This window comes from Schistocerca piceifrons, chromosome 1 (assembly GCF_021461385.2).
Source record: "Schistocerca piceifrons isolate TAMUIC-IGC-003096 chromosome 1, iqSchPice1.1, whole genome shotgun sequence".
Classification (NCBI taxonomy): Eukaryota; Metazoa; Arthropoda; class Insecta; order Orthoptera; family Acrididae; genus Schistocerca; species Schistocerca piceifrons.
This window is the reverse complement of record NC_060138.1, coordinates 362,614,152-362,637,682: the sequence shown is the minus strand read 5'-3', so window position 1 is coordinate 362,637,682 and position 23,531 is coordinate 362,614,152. Positions and strand designations below refer to the sequence as shown.

General features: G+C 40.3%; 1 pseudogene; it reads left to right on the top strand.

Annotated features, from left to right (window-relative positions):
* Positions 1-23,141: 23,141 nt before the first annotated feature.
* Positions 23,142-23,259, top strand: LOC124722332 (annotated as a pseudogene).
* The last annotated feature ends 272 nt before the right edge of the window (positions 23,260-23,531 follow it).

Here is a 23,531-nt window from a genome sequence, read left to right as displayed (position 1 = left end):
AACAAGGATCTCACTTCCAGTTACAACAATATAAACTACGGTTTACCTTCATTTTGTAGGTATACCCTTTCTTTTGGTGCAGGACGAGGAGGAACCTGACTAGAATCTTCTTTCGGTGATTTTATACCATATGATCCGTTGTCGGCTTGTTTCACAAGGTGGAGATTGAATTTACTCTTTTTACCCATAGCTGAAAACAAAGTAGCTACTGTAGAATGTATAGGATTCTGTTCAGTTCTAAAATTAGAACCTCCTATGTACCGAGCGCAGTCTGCTTTACGCGAGATGAAAAACTCGTAAGTCAACATTGTATTTAACGAGGTCATTATTAATTCTGTATATTAAAATACAATACATAAATGCCTAGAAATACTAACACGTACCTGTAGCAATAAAGCAGTGTTGGGTCTGTCAGTCAAAAAAGTTACTATCACGTCAAAAAACGTTTAAATCTCGGAGTATGTGTTCGCCCTGCACACTAACAATGGCGATTACCGGAGATGCGAGGTTTACAGCACAAACTACATATCGCTGGAGATGTGAGGTTTTCATTATTGCCGCTAGATGGCAACACCGTTCAACTCGAAGATGGAAGGTTTCAACAGCCTATGTGGCATAATTTTCTACATTTGGTAATGCAGTTACGTGGATTTCATTGTCAGATGGAGTTACGAGGTTTTCATTGCCTAGCGACGGTGATAGAATAATTTCTTTCAGCCTATGTGATGATGCGACTAGCAAACGCGATGTTCTCAACAGTTGTGTCATTTTCCTCTATTTCCTTAACTATGTGGACACCAAGAGCAGTCTTGGGACTGTATGTAGCAATAGAAAAATTCTTTGTCGGGTCAGGATGTGATAGGAGAGGAGCGTTAAGTAAAGCCTTTTTTAAACTGAGAAACATAATGCCGTCAGCCGAATTTACGTAACCTAGAAATTTAATGGAAGTCTTGCCAAAATGAAATTTACTGAGGTTCACGGTAAAACGTTCTGTAAGAAAAGTTTGCAATAGCATGCGAAGAACAGAATTATGTTCCGACCAAGAAGGTTCTGCAATTAGAATGTCATCAGTGTAAGTGGTGATTCTGTCTTAATTCATTTGGAAGAATAGTATTCATCACACGTATGAAAGCAGCGGAGCTAATTGTTCAAGCAAAAGTCAATTTACAAAATTGGTAGCAGTTACCGGAACAAAGGAAAGCAGTGTATCTTCTGCAATTAGGATAAAGTTGAATTTACCAGAATCCAGATTTAGGCCCAGAGTAGAATAGATTGACGTTCCGTGAAATTTTTGTAAGAACTCTTCCAGCGTTTGTGGACGATCGGTTTCAGTTGATCTGACGTGGATCCAACACAAGACGAAGGGAGCCATCTTTCTTGTTAACAACGTGAAGATGGTTAATATATTAACTGACGGCTGGTTCAATGATACCTTGGTCTAACATAGCCTGCTGAAGTTCTTGCTCGAGTTGATCTGTATAGATGAAAGGAATGGAATAATGTTTTGCCTTGAGTGTATCATGCGGTTTTACTTGGAATTCGTAAACAAAACTGGACATGGTTCCTGGTACACTGTTCAATACTTCAAGAGTGCTGTAAAAGAATACCCTGCAACTGTTGGCGCCGTTCGTCGGTCGAAGCTTTACACTCATTCACCTTACTGTTGATCGTCCGCACAATGTCATAATCCACTTACTTAAGGATGTTGTTACTACGGAAATATGTGTCTGTAAAGAATGTTGTATGACAATTGGTATTCTTAGATGCTGAAATGACCTCTACTCTGTTAATGTCTTGTTTCTCAGCTGACAAAGTATTCTGAAAAGTGACAGATAGGTGTAGCGTATCGGATTTCAGTATCAGCAATGACTTCTTTAAAAGTTGATAACAGCGTCATGTTCGACAAGGAAATTCGTTCCAAGGATGACGTCGGCTGTTAAGAGAGGAACGATCCAGAAATTAGCATGAAATGTGTAATCAGCAAGTATAAAAGGTAGATGGGTTTGTAGTTTCACATGTACTCCCTTGTTAGAGACTGCGCCTCGAACTTTTGTCTTACTAAGTGGAAAGGTAGGACAGGTATTGTCAGCGTTACATTTTTAGAATGCTGTTTCATTTATCACTGTTACTGGTGAGTCGATCACTGCAGAAAATAAATACAAACCAATTTTAATTTCGACTACGGGATGAGAAATAATGAGTTCGGTGTCTCTCTCGTAATAATGTGTCTCTAATGTCGTCGAAGGTTATAAAGTTTTGCTGAACGGTATTATGAGTAGAAGAATTGCATTGAACAGCGTCGTTAAGTTTCTAGTCATGCATTGCTGGTGGGCTGATTGGTGGCAGAAGATTATTGTGATGGTTCAGTTATATGTACTGTACGGTTGGTTTGGTCTGCAGAATGCCGCGGTGGATGGAAATGAACACTAGGATCATTAAAAATGAACTGAGACCGCTGGAACTGATTATGATAAAAGTTGCTGTTGTCGAAATTACGCTTAAATCGTTGAATATTCCGTTCATGCTTGTAGTGAAAACTTATTTGCTGCTGACCGTTTCAATGTGAATGTGATAATTGGTTTTGTGGGAGAAGTTATTCCCTAGCGGTTGCGTAAACTTACTTGACTAGGCTGTACTGGCAAAGCTGGGCGGTGGCAAATTGACCTTCGGTTGGGCTTGTCGACCGTATTGTTGTTGGATATTTCCGGGCTGCTGCAACTGCGTCAAGAATTGCGGCTGTAAAGTAATTGTTGGCGTCAAAATTCTGATATTGTTGCTGATGTTGAATACACTGGTTATTAAAATGTTGTCCCTTGTTAGCATGTCCATAAAATTCGTTATCGGAATCAAATCTTTTATTTCTCTTGCTATGAAATGGGCGGGATTGCTCGTTGTAGCCGAATGAGTTTTTACCTTGGTTGCTTTTATTATAGTTCTTATTGACAAATGAATAGTCCGATTGCTGAATTTCTAATAATTTTAATAAGTCTCTTAACACTGAAATACTTTCCTTTCGCTTTCCAGTTACAAGGGAAACTCGCAATGAAAGTGGAAGTTTCGAGATGCCGAGATGCATCATTGTATGAGAGCAGATTGGCTATACGGTTCGGTCAGGTACTTGTTTTGTTGGCGAATATACTCAAAAAACTGGGTGGTAGTGGAAAAACTTGAGTGTTCAAAACTGGGTAAACTGATGAACTGTTCTTTAATGCCTCGCTGAGTCATTTCCGACCAATACGCAGACAGACAAGCATTCTGAAACTCTTCGACGGAATGACATTGCCTTGCTATGGGTCTCATACGCATCGGAGGTTTTACCGCTGAAAAGCTACAGATAAATTCGGGCTTGTGCGTCACTGGCCCGTTTGGTGGCAGCGAAAATGAAAACGGCTTCACCCAATCAACGGGATGCAGATCTGTGCGGTCATTTCTAAATACCTTGAATTTTTATACAGATAGGAAATGTTTATAGTTGAATCCTTCTTGTTATAAATTTTGAGAGGGTTAGGCGGGGTAAAAAACTGATTGAGAAATGATTGGCTTGTATCAAAGTCACGCACTCCTAGTAGTCTGCTCATATTATTGTCAGACTGAAAAGCAGGCGACTGTTGCTGTTGCACGTTAGTTTGAAACCGATTACATGAAGTAAATTTTCTAATATTGTCTGCTTCTTAATGTAAACTGTTAACTTTCCTAAGTAGCGAACTGTTATGTGCACTAAGCTGGTTTAATGTTTGCAGCATGTGCTGACATTCTTGAGATTCCATGAACGGAATGGGATCTGTGTCGTGTGATTTATTTTCGGTTTGATTTTCAAGTGTTCATCTTTCCGTGAGCGTAAGAATGTGTGTGGAATTGTTTGAATCCAAAGCGTCGACTTGCTTCTGTAGTTTGTGCGTAGTTTTGTTCATCTTTTTCAAAGCTGCTTTAATTGTGTCAGGGTCCTGCACCAGTTCTATTTGTTCAAGACGGGAGCTTAACGACTCAATGTCATCTGTACAATTTTCTTCAACATTTTGGATTCGTGTGTAAACAGTGGTTTTGAAATCAGTTACATCTGTCTGTATTTGGTTCTGTGATTGTTTTACTCTATTAACCTCGCTTGTAACGGAATTTATACTAGTGTCAACATGGGTTGTAACACTAGTGAGCAACTGTTGTTCTACTTCCTGTCTTCGCACTGTTAATGACTGTAATAGTTGATTGTTTTCCTCTGTGTGTTTACGGATAAAGTTTTTGTATTCCTTTTCTGAGGTCTCAGTGTGAACTTTAAGACGTGCATCTAATCGAGTGCGTTTTTGATATATTGGTTCAATAACTGATTCAATTTCATCTGTAAGCTTTTTATAGGTTTCACTACACTGATGTCTTAAAGCACGAACGTCATCTCTCAAAGGTTCGCTACTGTCTGCGCAGTGCCTGGCTATGGCTTCAATTTCATTGCAAAGACGTCTTTCACTGGCCTTAATGTCTGTGTCTACTTGTTTGACACAGTTATCAATCGTTTCTGCGTATGATTTAAGCTTGTCACGTGTGGTGGAAAATAGTTCAGTGAACTGAGTCGTGGTGTCAACTTGTACTTCTCGTATTTCTTGTCGTAACTGATTCGTGGTGTTAACTTGTATTTCTTGTATGATGGAAAATTGTTCATCATTTTTATTAAATCGTTCATTGAAAAAATGCATGAGATTTTGAAACATCGCTTCCATATTGCTTTGAATTGATGCGTCGGGTGTCATCTGTTTAATTCTTTGTGATGTGTAGACATCATCTACAACCACGGACGTTTCGTTTGTTGCATTATCTGCATAATTACCGTTTATGAAACATGACGGATTTTTTAAAACAGACTGAGTACTCTGCACTGTTGTTTCTTCTGACATACTACCGGCAACCTGATTGTGTGAAAAGTAGGTAAATCATTGACCTCTTTCGGTAAACAATCAAATTTTGAATTATGCGCATCAGCCATGTGCAGATCGGCGGCGTCCGCAATATCGGAATCTACCGTCGTATTACTAGTCAAATTAATGGGTTAAATTATAGTGTCAGAAGTTTGTTCATTATTTTTGGAAACGGAACTCACGTTTCCAGTGGCGCTTTGCAACTGTTGCACCGCAGAGTGGTCACAGCCATTCTCAACATTGTTCTCAATAATCGGACAGTCATCCACTTCGGTATCTTTAGTTGTAAGATTACGCGCCGGAACATTAACAATTTTGCGCAGCATCTTAAACAAAGAGCACAAATCGAAAGACAAAATTTCAAGGCTCAACAACTACATGAAAAAAAGGACGCAACATAAGAATGCCGATGAACTGTGGAAAAATTTTGTACAAGTTAGCAAACTGCGTTTCACCAAAAAATCTAACTACTATTATCGCTACAGAGTGGTTGAGAGAAAATACATTATATGACTATTTTAATATCAAAATTTTCACAAAGTGAACGACTGGCAGAGCTGTCGCCAAGTGCAACGTTCTTTAAGAAATTGTGAATTAATAAAAGCTTTAAGGGGATACGGAATCACCTATCCCCGCAATGTTAATATATGCCTACTATAGGGAACATTTTCTCACAAATTACTGGAGACAGAGAGGTAAAAATTTTACTGTATGTGCATTCATATGTTACAACAATACTGAAACAACAGTTTATTGTCAAAGTATTTTCTTACAGAGATATTGTACATTTATTTTTAAGTAAATTTTTTCCATCGCTTTTTACTAGACTATCACCCCTAAGTCTTTTGTAAATCAAGTAATTAAAAAATCGTTGTTTCAGTATGTAATAGGGACCTATGTCACTACGTCATAAAAATTTCAGACTTCTAGGTTGACCAGTACCTGAGATAATGTTCCTAGATGAAGTAAAAAGTAAACCTACGGGAAACGGAGAAAGAAGATTAAAACATTCCTGATCCGTAGCTAATACCCCCTTCACAGTCTTCATAATCATCTTCAAGTCTTCTTTTGGCACCCCTCTGCACCTGTCTTGCTTTTTTCACTAATGTCTTGATTATATTATCAGCATGCCTTAGTCTGTGCTGATCTAAAAAGAACATAGCACGTACCGTACGGGAACCAACACACATACCCAACTTTTGAAGGACCTGGCATTTAGTTATATTTCCAAGATTGAAGGTTGCCACAGGATCATACACACCAAAATGTAGTGTATTAATTCCGACAAACACTGTTTTTGGGAGACGATGCCATATCACACTATTCAAGCACTCGTTGGGGTTCTGCGTTTTTCCGTGAAGACATTTCATCAGAAGACTTCTGTCAGCCAGATCTCTGAAAATGGGCTTTATTTCTGCCATGATGGCTGATGGTAGACTGTGGTGGTGAATGTATTTCTCTCCTGTTGTTAGTCCCCTATTGTATTTACACCAGCTGTTTTCACCTTTGGGGCACAAACCATGTTGTGGATGCTCATCCGTGGATGCGGTGTGGAAATATAAAGCCCATATAGCTCTCCTCATTTCTTCAAGATTGCCTGTATTTTGCCTGATTGCAAGGCCATAGCAGTTCTGAATGTGGTCTATTATGGAATCAGTCAATCTTCCTCTGCCATCCAAGGTTTTCCCATCATCTAGTTTTTTCCCTTTCATAACTGATTTTAACCTTCTCAGCCTGGCACCCATTCTCTTCTGCACATGTCCTATACATTCAAGTTTGCTTATATTTACACTGTTCCCATATGGTTTGCTTTCCAAAACTTCTTTGAATGCTTTAGAGTCACCATCTCCCAGATATTTGACATAGCGAACATTATACCACTGTGAAGAGCGATGAAAAATTTTCTTCACCCCAGCAACCTCCATGCCACCACTACTACCATAATAATTAGCAATACAGTCATCACTGTGTTCATTTTTCAGCCTGCCTGTGCACCTACAGTATTTAGACATTATTGCAACATCAATAACCTTACCAGTATCAACACTAGTTGCTGTTACAACACCATTGTTGGAGGTGTGGCCCCTTTTCTGCCACGTGCCATCAAACGCCACTGTGAGGTCACGACTGCCGTCATTTTCTTCCACTGCTTCTTCCACAGCAACCTGCATTGACTTCTGTGCTACATCTTCAACTGCAGATCCTAGTACATAATTGTAAGCTTCAAACTTTGAAGGTGCACTTGGAAGATTTAGAACACCACATAGCATATCACCAGCTGCTTTGCCCTTACCAATTGCTCGCAATCCATAAACTAACCTAATATTTACACTATAAAGTTCAGTTTTCTTGTATCCATTATTTACAGTTACTGAAACCGAACTTGGAAACTTACAGCTGTATTTACAAACACTGCATATTAAATTAAACTGGGCAGCCAGGCCAACATGGGATTCTACTTTCAGAGAAACGTTTCCATGACATTTTTTGCAGCACAAACTGTTTTCAAGAGCTTCACACAATATATTCGTATCAATGAGTTCAAAAACTTCATTCCCTCTATCAAGTAAATTATATTTCTCTTCCAAATCTCTTAGTTTTTTATGAGAAGCACTGTTTTCATTTGGTGTAAGTTCGTTCGGCAAATCAGTAATAAGTGGATTCACATTTTCCAACAGTGATGATGATGAACTGCTTTGCTTTGCTAATGAATCATTATTTCTTTTCTTTTGCCAGTTCACACGCTTTTTAAATACTTTTGCTTTAGCTCTAGGCATTTTCACTGCGAAAAATGAAGCACTAAATACGAAATAACTCAACAACAACTACTTTCTTATATCACACTGTTTACAAAACAGTCCCGCCACAAAGTCAAAGAGTAACTTGAGGAAACCAGAGAGAAACATTTTTGGGCAACTAGTGTATAAATAGTCGCTGGAAACCGGGATATTTGAATTCATGTCACTTTAAAGGTACTGCCAAAAAGTTCATGGTCAGCCACGAGAGACGTGTATAACTAAAGCGCAATACCCGATCTCACAAATATATAAAAATAAAATAGTTATAATTGTAGTAGAGCTATGTATGATACGTCATTTTAAAGAGGAAACATGGCAGAATATAATACGCCAATAAAAAAAATTCGATTTTTTAACCCAAAATCCGATTCCGTATCCCCTTAAGATTACAATCAATGAACTCGAATTGTCGTGTTGTGTGTTGTAAGTTCAAGTGGTGTGCTTACTTTGTGTTATTGCTAGCAAAACTTTACGAATCCATTGGGCAATACGACCCCAATACCAATAAAGAATTACAGTCACTGCAAAATATATTCAGCCCCTTAGGTACTGAATCATCTGGCTCTGTTCAAAACTGATAACTTTGGTCCTTGTGCACAAAACAAATACCTTAAATTATCTTACATCTAAAGCAGCAGCGGATTAACACGATATATTCTGGTCTCTCACAAAAAATGTGAATGCTAGGTACATGCTCAGCAGTGTGCAACGCTGGCCATAATACTTGAAATGCACATGAAACTCATTTGGCTGATAAACGAGAACATTTAAGAAAATTCAACTTCTTTAAGAAATATATGACCTGGACTGGGAGGCAGTACTGACTATGGGGAATTACTAACACTCAGTTTTCTAGCAAAATTATATAGGGACTTAAGTTTGACTTTTCAAAAAACAAAAAAAATGGCTCTGAGCACTATGGGACTCAACTGCTGAGGTCATTAGTCCCCTAGAACTTAGAACTAGTTAAACCTAACTAACCTAAGGACATCACACACATCCATGCCCGAGGCAGGATTCGAACCTGCGACCGTAGCGGTCTCGCGGTTCCAGACTGCAGCGCCAGAACCGCGCGGCCACTTCGGCCGGCTTCAAAAAACATCTGACAATTGAAGTTACATTACCCACATTTCATTCACAAACAATAAGATTTAAACAGCAAGTATTATCTAACTTCATTAATCCAACATAAAGGCAAATTATCAAATTTCACATAGCTCTGTTAACAAATCTTAAAAGCATTGCAAAAATGAAATATCTAACTAGCTTTTTTGTCAAAACCGTTTACATACATTTTAGGTTCACTCAACAATTACAAATTATTAGCTAACTCATCTATACTAACGTGCTGGCAAAAATAGAAATCTTAATTATTTAACATCTTTTCCTTGGTTGCATGAAGACTTCTGCTTCCATGTTCTACAACATTGACATACCTAAATTAATCTAACTCTTGGTGGCTTCACACAGCACACCTTAAAAACTGCGTACTCCATCGTCTTTCCCTCACAGACGGCTACCTGCAAATGAGCGCCCAGCGCTCTGTTACTCCAACAAAGCAAAGACTCTGTGGTCGTGCAGTCAGCGATCCACATGATCGAGCCTATCAGAGACATTGCTTATAGTACATTGGTTTCATTTTAATTTAATAATATTCTTATCTTATTCCGGTGCCACAAACAAGTGTGCCCCAGTAGACACCTTTCAGTCTAAGTTAATTATTCAGGCAGTTTATACTGTTCAGAATTGTTGCAGTCATATTACTAATTTTTACAGTACGAAAGACTTCCCTTTTCATTACGACAGTGTAGTGATTTTTCAGTGTAGCTAGTCTTTCACATTACGACAGTACAAGTTTCATTACGAAAGTTCCTTTCTTACCACAGCTCAGGCTTACAATCAGAAACAGAGTACTACAGACTATATTTTTTATTTATTTCGATAATTTTCTATATATTTTTATTTCTAGAGAACTTTCACCATTAGCATAATCTCATTTGCTAAATATCTTTCCTCAGAACATATTACTACAAAATCCCTTTGAAATAAAGCTGCCTTCTCTACACAGCAAGCCAGTTTCCATCCTTTTGTAACCATTGCCAGACTGTCCAACACCCTCTGCTAACTGCTGCTCTCTGACTTACTATGACAAAGCAAAATTACCCTCACTGAACAAAAACTCTGGTCCTGAACAAAGTCTTACAAAGACAATGATTATATCGATATTTCAGAGGTTCAGTACATTTATCACATTCGCAACTTCATCCACATTTAAGGCTAAAACTTCCTGAAAATCGTTATCGCAAATGCGACATCCCCCTATCCCAAAGAAAGCAGGTGTTGACAGATGTGAAAATTACCGAACTATCAGTTTAATAAGTCACAGCAGCAAAATACTCACGCGAATTCTTTACAGACGAATGGAAAAACTGCTAGAAGCCGACCTCGGGAAAGTTCACTTTGGATTCCGTAGAAATGTTGGAACACGTGAGGCAATACTAACCTTACGACTTATCTTAGAAGAAAGATTAAGAAAAGGGAAACCTACATTTCTAGCATTTTTAGACTTAGAGAAAGGTTTTGACAAAGTTGACTGGAATACTCTCTTTCAAATTCTGAAGGTGGCAGGGGTAAAATACAGGGAGCGAAAGGCTATTTACAATTTGTACAGAACCAGTTATAAGAGTCGAGGGGCATGAAAGGGAAGCAGTGGTTGGGAAGGGAGTGAGACAGGGTTGTAGCCTCTCCCCGATGTTATTCAATCTGTATATTGAGCAAGGAGTAAAGGAAACAAAAGGAAAATTCGGAGTAGGTATTAAAATCCATGGAGAAGAACTAAAAACTTTGAGGTTCGTCGATGACATTGTAATTCTGTCAGAGACAGCGAAGGACTTGGAAGACCAGTTGAGCGGAATGCACAGTGTCTTTAAAGGAGGATATAAGATGAACATCAATAAAAGCAAAACGAGGATAATGGAATGTAGTCGAATTAAGTCGGGTGATGCTGAGGGAATTAGATTAGGAAACGAGACACTTAAAGTAGTAAAGGAGGTATGCTATTTGGGGAGCAAAATAACTGATGATGGTCGAAGTAGAGAAGATACAAAATGTAGACTGGCAATAGCAAGGAAATCGTTTCTGAAGAAGAGAAATTTGTTAACATCGAGTATAGATTTAAGTGTCAAGAAGTAGTTCCTGAAGGTATTTGTATGGATTGTAGCCATGAATGGAAGTGAAACATGGTCGATAAATAGTTTGGACAAGAAGAGAATAGAAGCCTTTGAAATGTGGTGCTACAGAAGAATGCTGAGGATTAGATGGGTAGGCCGGCCGCGGTGGCCGTGCGGTTCTAGGCGCTGCAGTCCGGAACCGTGGGACTGCTATGGTCGCAGGTTCGAATCCTGCCTCGGGCATGGATGTGTGTGATGTCCTTAGGTTAGTTAGGTTTAAGTAGTTCTAAGTTCTAGGGGACTGATGACGTACGATGTTAAGTCCCATAGTGCTCAGAGCCATTTGAACCATTAGATGGGTAGATCACGTAACTAATGCGGAAGTATTGAATAGGATTGGGGAGAAGAGGAGTTTGTGGAACACCTTGACAAGAAGAAGGGGTCGGTTGGTAGGACATGTTCTGGGGCATCAAGGGATCACAAATTTAGCATTGGAGGGCAGCGTGGAGGGTAAAAATCGTAGAGGGAGACCAAGAGATGAATACACTAAGCAGATTCAGAAGGATGTAGGTTGCAATAGGTACTGGGAGATGAAGAAGCTTGCATAGGATAGAGTAGCATGGAGAGCTGCATCAAACCAGTCTCAGGACTGAAGACCACAACATCTCGTTTTCATTCGACTGCCCGTTATAAACAATAATAAAAATAGTTTTTTGTATACTGTTTCTCGATTTAGATTAATATTTTTTGAGAACGAAAGGAGAGGCTGCAGCGCGGTGTGTGTGGCTTTTGTGTGCCAGCGGCAGAGGCGGCGGTGAGCTCGGGCCGTGTCCGTTATCAGCGCCTCGGCGTCACTTATTTGCCGTGCTGCGCCGCGGCTGTTTGCTCAGGAGAAACCCGAGCGCGGCCACAGCCTTCCAGGAAGGCCTTCCCCTCTGCCGCTCCCACAGGACACAGCTCCAGGTGAGCCCAGCCGCACGTCTGAAAAATAAAACACTCCCATTCCGCTTTGTTTCCCAGCGGAAGAATGTACTCGCCGACCAGATCGGCTTTAATTTCATTTCCGCCCTGCCGACCTAGAGGTGGGTGGTGTGCGCGCGCGAGGGAACACGCAGATTTCAGCCACGACAGAGACCAAAAAAAGGTGTGACACCAGGACACGTCAGCTTCGAATTACATCGTGACGTGTAGCTCGGTACGAGCGAATGCTTTTAACGCGTGAATACAATTCAGCTATGGTTGGTAATTCGCGCAGGTGAAGAGGCGGTGGTGCACGGTTTTTTGAATACGTTCACAAGGTCCTGTACAATGACCGACACACTCACTGAAATGCGAACACCGCATATGCGACCTTCGGCTCCCGCTACTATACTAAGCTTCGGTAAAAGTCTTGTTGGTATACGACAGCAGCAACTTGGCTACAAGCACTAATGTTTGAGCTACGTTTAGGGCCGTACTGGCTAGGGTTGTCGGTTATTGCTGAAACAACCAGTTCTCTGTTATATCGTTTTTTTCCAACGCCATTTTAAACGAGTTGTTAAAACTGCTCAAAATAACCGGTTTCTGAAATAACTGATTTTAAGTTTCCGTTCCTATTATTTTCTGTAAGAAACGTAGGAATCGAACAGAGACTGCCTTAGTTTAAAGATACATAGAATGAAAATATTAAATTAAATAGGAAAATAAAAGGAAACTTGGTCCGCCCACCTTTTCTCAAAATGTGATAAGTGGTTGACTAAAAAAAAAAAAAAACCACCAGTATTTTCCTATTGATTCTAATTCTTTGAACCTCTGCTAAAAATCATGTTATAATCGGGGATCATCCCATTATTTTTTGTACATTATACTAGTCAGTTCCGAGGGGTGAAAACTGACGTCGAAGAACTCAATTCAATGCTGTGTGCAGATAATGATGACCGTATGGTGTGTGGGCAAGTCGCAGCGAGCAGTCGCTGATCGCACGGAAATCATCACAGACAACATGACGGGTCGGTGCTTGCAATATGGTTGCCTGGATGTTTAGCAATGACGTATGGCCGACTCGTTTGTCTAGTTATTAAGCGTCGTTGTGCAGTGTTGTTTCGATCGCTTTGCCCACGTTGGGTAAGAAATTTTGTCCGCAGCTCGTGGTCGTGCGGTAGCGTTCTCGCTTCCCACGCCCGAGTTCACGGGTTCGATTCCCGGCGTGGTCAGGGATTTTCTCTGCCTCGTGATGACTGGGTGTTGTGTGCTGTCCTTAGGTTAGTTAGGTTTAAGTAGTTCTAAGTTCTAGGGGACTGATCACCATAGATGTTAAGTCCCATAGTGCTCAGAGCCATTTGAACCATTTTTGAGTAAGAAATTTACGTTAGAATTTCTAGTTACTCAGGAGCCACGAATTTATCTGAGAAGTCAAGGCCGAAGTTGGCATTTATATTAAGAAGTAATACAGAATACACCCTCCAATTCTGCAGCGATTAGCATTTTGAAGCTTCTACTACAAAAGTACAATCGATGGGAAGTCCATAATAACATTCGCCATGCAAAGGCTCCATCTCATAATTTTGAGCTGTTTACGAAATAATTATAAGCATTATCACAGTTTTTAATTTATAAGCAGAATGGCAGACGTACTGCGATGTTACGAGGACATTTTCATTTAAATGTTCATGGAAAATCTATTATACAGCTGTACTCAAGTCTCTTATCATTTTATATTATTTAACTCTCCCTCATACAATTTACAATAATCAGCAGTGCTGCTATAGACAACATCGAGATTGCAAACAAGTTGTGTAAATACTTACCGTGAAGCTATAACACTAGCAAATAAGAAAGCAACTGAGGACTAATAAACAAAAACCAATTGTATTAACACACTGGACAGATTTACACAACCCACTTGGCGTCAGAAAAAAGCCATATATTCTGTAAAGTAACCTTCCGTTTCCAAGGAAAGCTACGATCTGTCGCTCGTACAGGTGGCCTCCAGGCTTACGAGATAAGGAGCCAACGTAAAATAAAATTCTCTGAGTCTGTAAGTCTGGAAGCTGAAAATGAATTTTGCTATATGGGCAGCAAAGTACGTGATGATGACGGAAGCAGAAAGGATGTAAAATTCAGACTACGAAGAGAAAGAAAAGACTTAGTTAAAAAGAAAAGTGTGTTTACATTTAATCACTAAACTAAGTGCCCCACCACGTTCTTTTGTGCGCTAACGTCAGGAACTATTGTTGTGATTTTGATATTTTCTTAATAGGTAGAGTGATCCACGAAGAGGGTTTGAATATATGATTGATAGATATTTCGTGCAAATTGAACTGTAATAAGCTGAACTATGATGATTTAGAGTCCCTTGTCCCATTTTTCTATTCATATGTTAAGGCTAATCTCAGGAACTACAATATGGATTTTCATATGGCTTCCACTAATAGATACACTGGTTCACGAGAAAGTTTGTGTATACATTTTATTACCCCTACGCCAGACAGGTCATTCGGCTGTAGATATTTACAAGGGAAACTCCCCATCGCATCCCTGTCAGATTTAGTGATAAAATAGGCCACTGGATAGCCCGTTCAAAACTGAACCCAGATCAAGCATGAAAACAGGAAGAAGCGGTACTGAACTGTTACAGAAGAAGCAAAATAGAAACAGTGATCGGTCCAAGATCAAGATTTTCAGCACTGTGCGAATTGGCAAGAATCTTACTGTTATAGTTGTGCGGTCATGCTATTAGACAGCAAAGTGGGAAATCCGTGTTCAAATCCCCCTCATGCCCCATTTTTTTCACAAAATTATAAACTTTCCGACCGGTCGTTGACGGGTCTGTTCTCCTACTGTAGCATTGGCAATCGTCATACTATACACTTGTTATAGAATGTGAGTCATGTGATAAGATTAATTACCGTCGCAAGTAATGTGGTGAATAGTGAGAGCAGGCGATATGCCGCATAGACCTCTCACAGAAATGAAAGAACAAATAAACTGATGTGAACTATGTCACAACAAAGGAATTCAAGACTCGAAACTTCGGAAACGGAACGCAAGAATCATAAAATGTGGTACTTGTGTAGAAAGTAGGAGGTACGTAGTCTGAAGGTCCCTTCCTCAACCTCGCTGTTGCAAACGGACGTTACACCACGACACAGACACAAATCTCAATACAGCGAATAGACAAGTCAATGACTGGACGGACAGTTCATAATTTTGTTAAAAATAAGTATGGGAAACAGGGGAGATTTGAACCTAGATATCCCCCTTCGCAGACCCACACTGTGATCAGACAACTAGAACGCCGTGGCTATTTGAATTCTCTCGATGTTGCTCATCTTGAGCTTGAACCGTTCACTGTTTCGATTTTGCTTCTTTTTTCACTGTTCAGTACACATTCTTACTGTTTTCATCCTTGATCTGTGTTCAGTTTTTGACGTGCTATGAACTAGGTCATCTTACCACTAAATCGGAGAGGGGTACGATGGGGAGTTTCGTTTGTTAGCGCTACCCGTGAGAAGTCGGGGCGGGTCACTAATCTAGTATAAATTTAAAAATTAGGAATCTTTTCTGAAAGTATTTGTCTAGATTATAGCTTTATGAAACATTGACAACGAAAACCAGACAAGGAGAGAAACAGAATGTAGTGTAACAAAGAATGTTGACGCTGGATGAGCAGATCGCATTGACACGCTCTAGATCATAACGTATTTTCCATGCTATTGATCAATGGAACACGCAACTAACTGAAACGTCCCCTTAGAAAAACTGTACATGACTGTGCTTAAACTGACACACAATATTTTTAGCGCAACGCAATCTGACTTTCAAAAATCCCTACAAAAGAATGGCCCTGACTAACATTAACCTATACGTTTCACAAATCACTTACCTCACAAAAATCTTGGTTACTCGAACTACTGCAATACAGCGAGCGCCACTACTGCCAGCTAAATAAAAGATTCAAACTCCTGAAGGCACTAACTACTGATAGGCATAGTTAGCAAATGAAAGATTTTGATAGAGAACAAACAATGTATTTACCTCAATAGTGTTCAAAAGTCATAATGTATATAGCAGTTCATGACATCCAGTCTTACAAATTTCAAAACTCCGCCATCTCTCTCCCCACATCCACCACTGCTGGCGGCTCACCTCCAACTGCACAACGCTACGCGCTGTTAACAGCCAACTGCCCAACGCTACAATGGCAGACAACAATGCAAACTAGCCACAGACTGCACACAGCACAGCCAGTGATTTTCATACAGAGCGCTACGTAGCGGCGGCGTCACCAATATAAGAACCTAAACAGCCTACTTACATAACTAACTAACCAAAGAACATGTACAGACACCACAAAGGCGTAAAGATCTTTATGGCATAGTCTGACGGAAAGAGAAGTTCGGTTGGTAAGACACGATCTGAGACACTGAGGAAAGGATAACTTGATAATGAAATGAATTGGGGGAGGGGGAGGTGGAGAGGGGGGTGGGGAAGGAGAAATTGTGAAGAGAAATCAAAGCTGGTCTACAGTCAACAGGTTCAATGTGATGTACATTTAAGCACTTATGCAGAGATGGTGAGACATTCACAGAACAGAGAAGCTTAGAGAGCAGTATCAGACCAAACTGAACACTGCACAAAGAAAAGAAGTATAAATACAGATATTCTTGGGGTGTGAGCGTATTACAGTATGACGTTCTTGCATAGCTAGTACAGTTTATTGAAAAACCTGTAGCAGAGTTTTCCGTCTCCTTGTCTCCTTTCTTTTTCTCTCTATCTATGCTAACTGCTATACATTCTACTCCTCTCTCCCTCTGATAATCGAAATGTCTCTTTTATCTTCCTCACAACCTCCTGCGTAAAAAACGACTCTCTTCTGCGGTTTTCTTTACTACGTTCACAATTCTGTGAAGTCCTGATATAGCTGATAATAGCGTTCTATGACTTGAAAGATATTTTTCACCGTTTCACCTGAACTTTTTCCCGTAATTATTCGGTTATAAAGTTTTGGTCTATTATCTTGCTTCATTTGATGCTGCATTGGGCCTGGTAGTCTAGCGGTTGGAAACCGAGAGGAAGGCGGATGGAATCCCTGTCGGAAAACAGGAATTTCACCTCTCAACGACGAAAGAGTCGCCGGAAACCACACATGGTTCGGATTTCACGTTAAACTGTAGGTCTCGTATCTCTGGTCGTTTGGCAGGTAGATTACGGGCAAGCAAGTCGCCGAAGTGGCATCCAATCGAAAGATTTTCTCTCGGCCATTGACCCACACGCAGTTATTATCATCTAACGCTGAGAACGTTATGCCTACGGAATGGGAGTCAAATTGATGTTCACATTTCAGATAAGAAACAATTCTTCTTTCTTATTACGTAAACTGAAAGTGGATTATGGAGAAAGGAAGGGAAGCGACTACTGATGTCAGCTGCATCGGGATTTTATACGGAATCAGCGGCGACGAGTGAAAATTTGTGTCGGCTCGGGATTCCCTGCATAATAGGTGTTTAGGTTAACCACTGCGTCATTCGGACACAGTCTTTATCGCAATTGCGCGAAATCCCTCGGTACGCCTCTCGACCGTCCCACACTGTCAGCCAGCGCCACCCACCCACAGTCCGCGTCATGTCCTCCATGCTCGCTACTTTTGAGAGTCTCACAAGAAGTCGAAAATAATTGTGCATCCACACTGAAAGTCACGGATTAATTGTCCATCCAGCGAAACAGTTATGTGAATTATATGACATATCCGAAAGAACAGGCACCACACATTCATATAATTGGTTCTTCTTTCCTCATGGCCGCTGCAAATTTTCAGTGATTTCTGTGAACTCTTTGAGACAATGACGACACCAATGGTTTCAGTTTAATAATGACATCGCTTTCCTTTCCATTTCTTGCACACTAGAAGTAAGTTTCACTGTTTTGCACTAAAAGTGGCTGTGCTATTCGTCCCATAAACGAAAATTAAATTCTCGCCACTATCAATTTTCTCAATAATTTTTTTTTCTTCTCAAGCATCATTTAGACGTCAAACGGGGATTAACAGCTATTGGTAAAATCAGTTTCATATAGATTAATTTTAAAATTTTATGTACAGGATCAGATAGTTTTGAATAGTTTAAATTTTCAAGTCCAGCAAATTGGAGAGATGGGAATCTACTGCTGCTACAAATGTCACATTTCATATGTTTATAACGTAGTGCTCTCGTCATCTGCTGTTGATACATATTTGCCGCGTTTATTCACTTTAACTTGATTGTATCGGGTCTAACTATCGAAATTACAGTTGTAGCTGTCTCAGTAAATTCGTCTGCATAACGCGTAAACATAATATTTTAATAGGTGACATAGATGACAGAATACTAGCTCACGTATTACGTTATGACCTTTACTTCAGGGACGTGCAGTATCGATTATTAAACGTTTGTATACCGTTGTAACACTCACTTTTGGAACAGAATGGCAATCAGTCCTACAACAAGAACTTGAGTTTCATCCGAGATTAATCTGCTACGACAAATAAGTAAGCAAAAACGTCAAAAGATTTTAACATAGCAATTTCTAAAATAATTTATGTTACTAAAATTTCTATTTTCTGTTAGTGCAATTTAATTTTCCTTTTTTCCCTCACTTAATTTAGCAGATCGACATTGACACTTCATCTGATTATGTGTATTACATTGTGATGGTATTATTCTTGATATCCCTCTGTGGCGAGACCTGTGTGCGTAATTCGTAGCCACTGATCGCTGCAGATTAGTTTCAGCAGGAGCTTCTCTCACTCTTCACAATTTTTAGCTTACCTGATATCGCACAGACGCTTAGGCGAAACTTCTACGCGAGTAAATGTTCTTCATTTACCTTTCGTTTTCTATTCGTGTTTAACCATGATGATGATGCTATGACAAAGATGAAACGACTCCTGAGCTTCAGTAGCATTTGTTGTTGTGGTCTTCAGTACAGAGTTTGGTTGTATGCAACTCTCCACGCTTGTCTACCCTGTGCAAGTCTGTCTACGTCAACATAACTACTGCTACCTACATACATTTTAACCTGTTTAATGTAGTCCAGTCTGAGTTGCGGTCTATAATTTTTGCCCCTTATCGTTCCCTCCGATATCATATTAGCTATTTCTTTAACCGCACCTACACTTTCCTTTAATCAATTTGTGACATAAATTTATTTTCTCCTGTTTCCATTCAGAACTTCTCCATTCGTTATTCGGCTACTCATGTAATCCTAGCCATTTTTCTGTAGAGCCGCATTTCGAAAACTCCTGCTTCCTTCTTATCCTTACGTTTATGGTTCATATTACACGTCCTAATATGATTACACTCCACGTATAGGGCACCACTGTAGCCGAGCGGTTCTAGGCGCTTCATGCCGGAACCGCGCTGCTGCTACGGTCACAGGTTCGAATCCTGCCTCGGGCATGGATGTGTGTGATGTCCTCAGGTTAGTTAGGTTTAAGTAGTCCTAAGTCTAGGGGACTGATCACCTCAGATGTTAAGTCCCATAGTGCTTAGAGCCATTTGAAACAGTTTGAACTCCACATATAATCTTCCAGGAAAGACTTAACACTTGAATTTATATTAAATTTTAACATACTTTCTTTTTCAGAAAGGCTTTTTCTGCTGCTGTCAGTCTGCATTTTATATCCTCACAGTTTTTCCCATCATCATTTCTTTTGCTGTCCGAATAGCACACCTTGGCTACTACTTTCAACATGTCATTTCCATATCTTATTTATACCTTCAGAGCCGAAAGATGATCAGTATCGGCCTTAATATTATTTGTATTTTACTGCAGATTTAGATTTCAGCTAGCAGCGCAGGTATCATCAATACGTTGTAGGTAGTGATGCAGGTTCAGCGTAGTTATATCGACACATATTACAATATAGTGTTGGCATTTACAAGCATCAGTCGAACTGATGCTTGTAAGTGCCAACATTATATTGTAAAATCTGTCATTATAACTATGCTGAGTCTACATAACTACCTATAGCGCACTGTTACCTGATATCTAGATCCGAAACAAAATACAGATGATATTACGACCAATGCTGACCTCCTTTCTGTCCTGGATTGCATCGTGGGGCACAGTTGTTCTCATGGAATCAAACTCCGTTACTTTTGCCATCGTCACTTAGTTGACTGTGCAAATGTCAAAACTCTCCCACTATTTGCAGCGTCTCTTTTTCCCAGTCTATTTCCTTCAGCGTCAACTACAGTACTTCTACTACATTCCACTGCTTTACATTTGTTGATTTCCGTCTCATAACTTCTTATCAATACACTATTCCGTTCCGTTCTTCACAATGTCATTGGTAATTTTTTTTAATTTTTATTTTCTTCCTTTTACAAATTTCTCCTTAGCTTCCTTTATGACTTACTTTGTGTACAGGCGGAATAAAATGCAAGCATAGAACTAAAAACAAAAAAGAGAAGAAATTTATGTTAATCTCCTTTCCATCAAGATACTGCGAATGTTGTCTCATACAGACATCACACATTTTTCATAATGACTCACATTGCGAATCTAAGAAGAGAGAGAAAAATAGATTATAAGTGACCTCTTGCTGTACAGTGATCAGCGACTTCCAAAGTTTGTATAGTTGTATACATATCTGTCTACAGGATATTCGGGGTAACTTCGCGTTTCTATTGATTTGTTACAAGTATGATAAATTGCTAATTTATGGACAATAAGGTAGTTGCTCATAGTTGAAGAGTGAGTATGCGTATCTAAGGTTAGGGAATCGATCACAGCTTCCTACCATGATTCTTACACGACTTTTAATACAGTCTAACACGTGTGACACTGCTCTGGTTTATCTTTCTACCTCGGTAAAACAAGGACACTCTGTGAGTGTTTTAGGAATTTGGTGTGGAACCTATGGCCTGCAAGGCAGGAAGATAGCATCTTATGCATGCAGAGTTCAGAGGAGTGCAGCAGGATGGACAGTGATGCAATCAGACATTGCTCTCAATATCGGTTCCACTACACTCCCTGTAAAGGAAACGTTATTGCTAACAGAAATTAGTGTACGGGTTCAGGCGTAACTATATGTTAGCAAAAAATTAAAATCTTACATTTTCGTTATTAAGGTTTATTTTTACTCTAAGTACGAGGGTTGACTGAAAAGTAATGCCTCCAGTTCCGTAATTCTTCAACATTGGCAGCATTGATATGCGGCAGGTACGAGCTTGTTCCATAGCCTCTTCTCTACAGCTCCAGTTGGCGGGAAGCCTTAGCATTGAACGGTTGTGTTGTTACAGTGTAATGTATGGAACCCTGCGCAGACGGTCGGTCAATACGATTTAAACAAGGTGCAGTCACTGAATTATTGACAGCAGAAGATGTCACCCCAAAGGAGATTCATCAGAGAATGAAAGCAGTTTATGGTGATTGTTTTGATGTGATTACCGTGTGTCGTTGGTTCAAAATGGCTCTGAGCACTATGGGACTTAACTTCTGAGGTCATCAGTCCCCTAGAACTTAGAACTACTTAAACCTAACTAACATAAGGACATCACACACATCCATGCCCGAGGCAGGATTCGAACCTGCGACCGTAGCGGTTCCAGACTGTAGCGCCTAGAACCGCTCGGCCACTCCGGCCGGCTGCGTCGTTGGGCGAGTAAGTTTAAAATTGTTGAGGTGGGAACATCTGACCTGCGTGACAAACAAAGTTGGACGTCCTATGACAGCAACCACCGAGTTTCACACGCAAATTGTTGACAGATTGATTCAGGACGATCGTCGTATCAGTCAGAGAGAAACTGCAAGCACAAACGGTATTTCACAAGAACGTGTGTGTCACATTATTGCTTTGCTTGACTGTCGGGAGATCTGTGCACGATGGGTACCCCGGATGCTGACTCCTGAAATGAAAGCGCATAGACTTGAAATTTGCCAGAAACTCCTCTCGCGTTACAAGAATGAAGGTGACGCTTTTCTCCTTTCAGTTGCGACTGGAGACGAAACGTCGTCACATTACGACCCGTAGAGTAAACGTCTATGGAATATCGACACAAAGACCCTCCCCAGAAAAAGAAATTCAAGACGCAGCTCTCAGCTGGAAAAATCATGCCCACAGTGTTCTGGGAGCAGATGGAGTATCCATGTTGATTTCCATGATCGTGGAACAACAATAAATTCAGAGCGTTACATCACAACGCTGCGAACTCAGAACCGACTGCTAACAAGGTCCTAAAGGAAAATGGAAATGTTTTGCTGTAGCATGACAATTCCAAACCACACACTTCACGTGCCATGACAACAGAACTTCAGAGAATGAATCTCACGACCGTACGGCATCCTCCATACAGTCCAGATGTAGCACCGTCTGACTTCAGTCTGTCCCCGAAAATGAAAGACGACCTGCGAGAGCATCATTATGCTGCTGATGAAGACGTTCATGAGACTATGAGACTGTGGCTACGGAAACAGAGTGTCGACTTCTTCCGTGACGGCTTCAGAAAACTTGTCCATCGTTGGCAGAAATGGATCCAGTTGGCTGGTGATAACGTGGAAAAGTGAATATTGGTAATTAAAGATTACATTCTAAGGATTGTTTCCGCGTTTGATTTATTAAAATATTCCCATCCAATTAACGAAGGTGGAGGCATTACATTTCATTCACCCCTCGTATGACCTCATGACAGCAATGTTACCAAAATTACTTACAGCATGGTAAAATATTGAAATTGGTTGTTCGCAACTGTGAAGCGACATCCCTAACTATTATAAGACTCTTTGATGGTAAGATGGTTGATGACCAAAAACAGGAACAAATTAAATACAATTGGAGCCAGAGATATCAATTACGCTAAAATGCACAATGAAAATACCCAAAATTGAATTGAGTTGGGTAAAGAACAATCAAAATAAAGTACACAATTAAAACAATTCAACAAGCCGTAGTATAAAACACTGTACAATGGCTGATCAATCATTTTCATTAGCACGGACGTCTTGCATGTTTGTTTCCATTAAGCCCAACAATAGTGAATGTGTTTAATACAGGTTATGATTGAATGTACGAAAGTTAGGGTAGGTAGAGACGAGCGCAGTTCTGATGTTAACTGAATATGACTTGCTGGCGTATCACTAGCGCATATGATTACCTTGCGTAGGCGGGGGCAGTAGCGGCTGTCGGAACGAGCTGTGAATCTGAGAATCTATTCTAAATCTCTCTCGGCTGTTAAACACCAGACTGATAAATTTCCTACATCTTTGGTGAAGCCAAAACTAATATTTATTCCGTAGCTAAGTTAATTGACACCAACAGCCTTGCCACAGTGGTAACACTGGTTCCCGTCAGATCGCCAAAGTTAAGCGCTGTCAGTCTGGGCTAGCATTTGGATGGGTGACCATCTGGTCTGCCGAGCGCTGTTGGCAAGAGGGTACACTCAGCCCTAGTAAGGCAAACTGAGGAGCTACTTGATTAAGAAGTAGCGGCTCGGATCTCGGAAACTGACATAAGGCCGGGAGAGAGGTGTGTTGACCACATGCTCCCCCATATCCGCATCCACTGACGCCTACGGTCTGAGGATGACACGGCGGCCGGTCGGTACCATTGGGCCTTCATAGTCTGTTCGGGAGGGGTTTAGTTTTTTTTAAGTTAATTGATATGGTACACACTATTTGGCTGGAATAGTGCATATGTCATT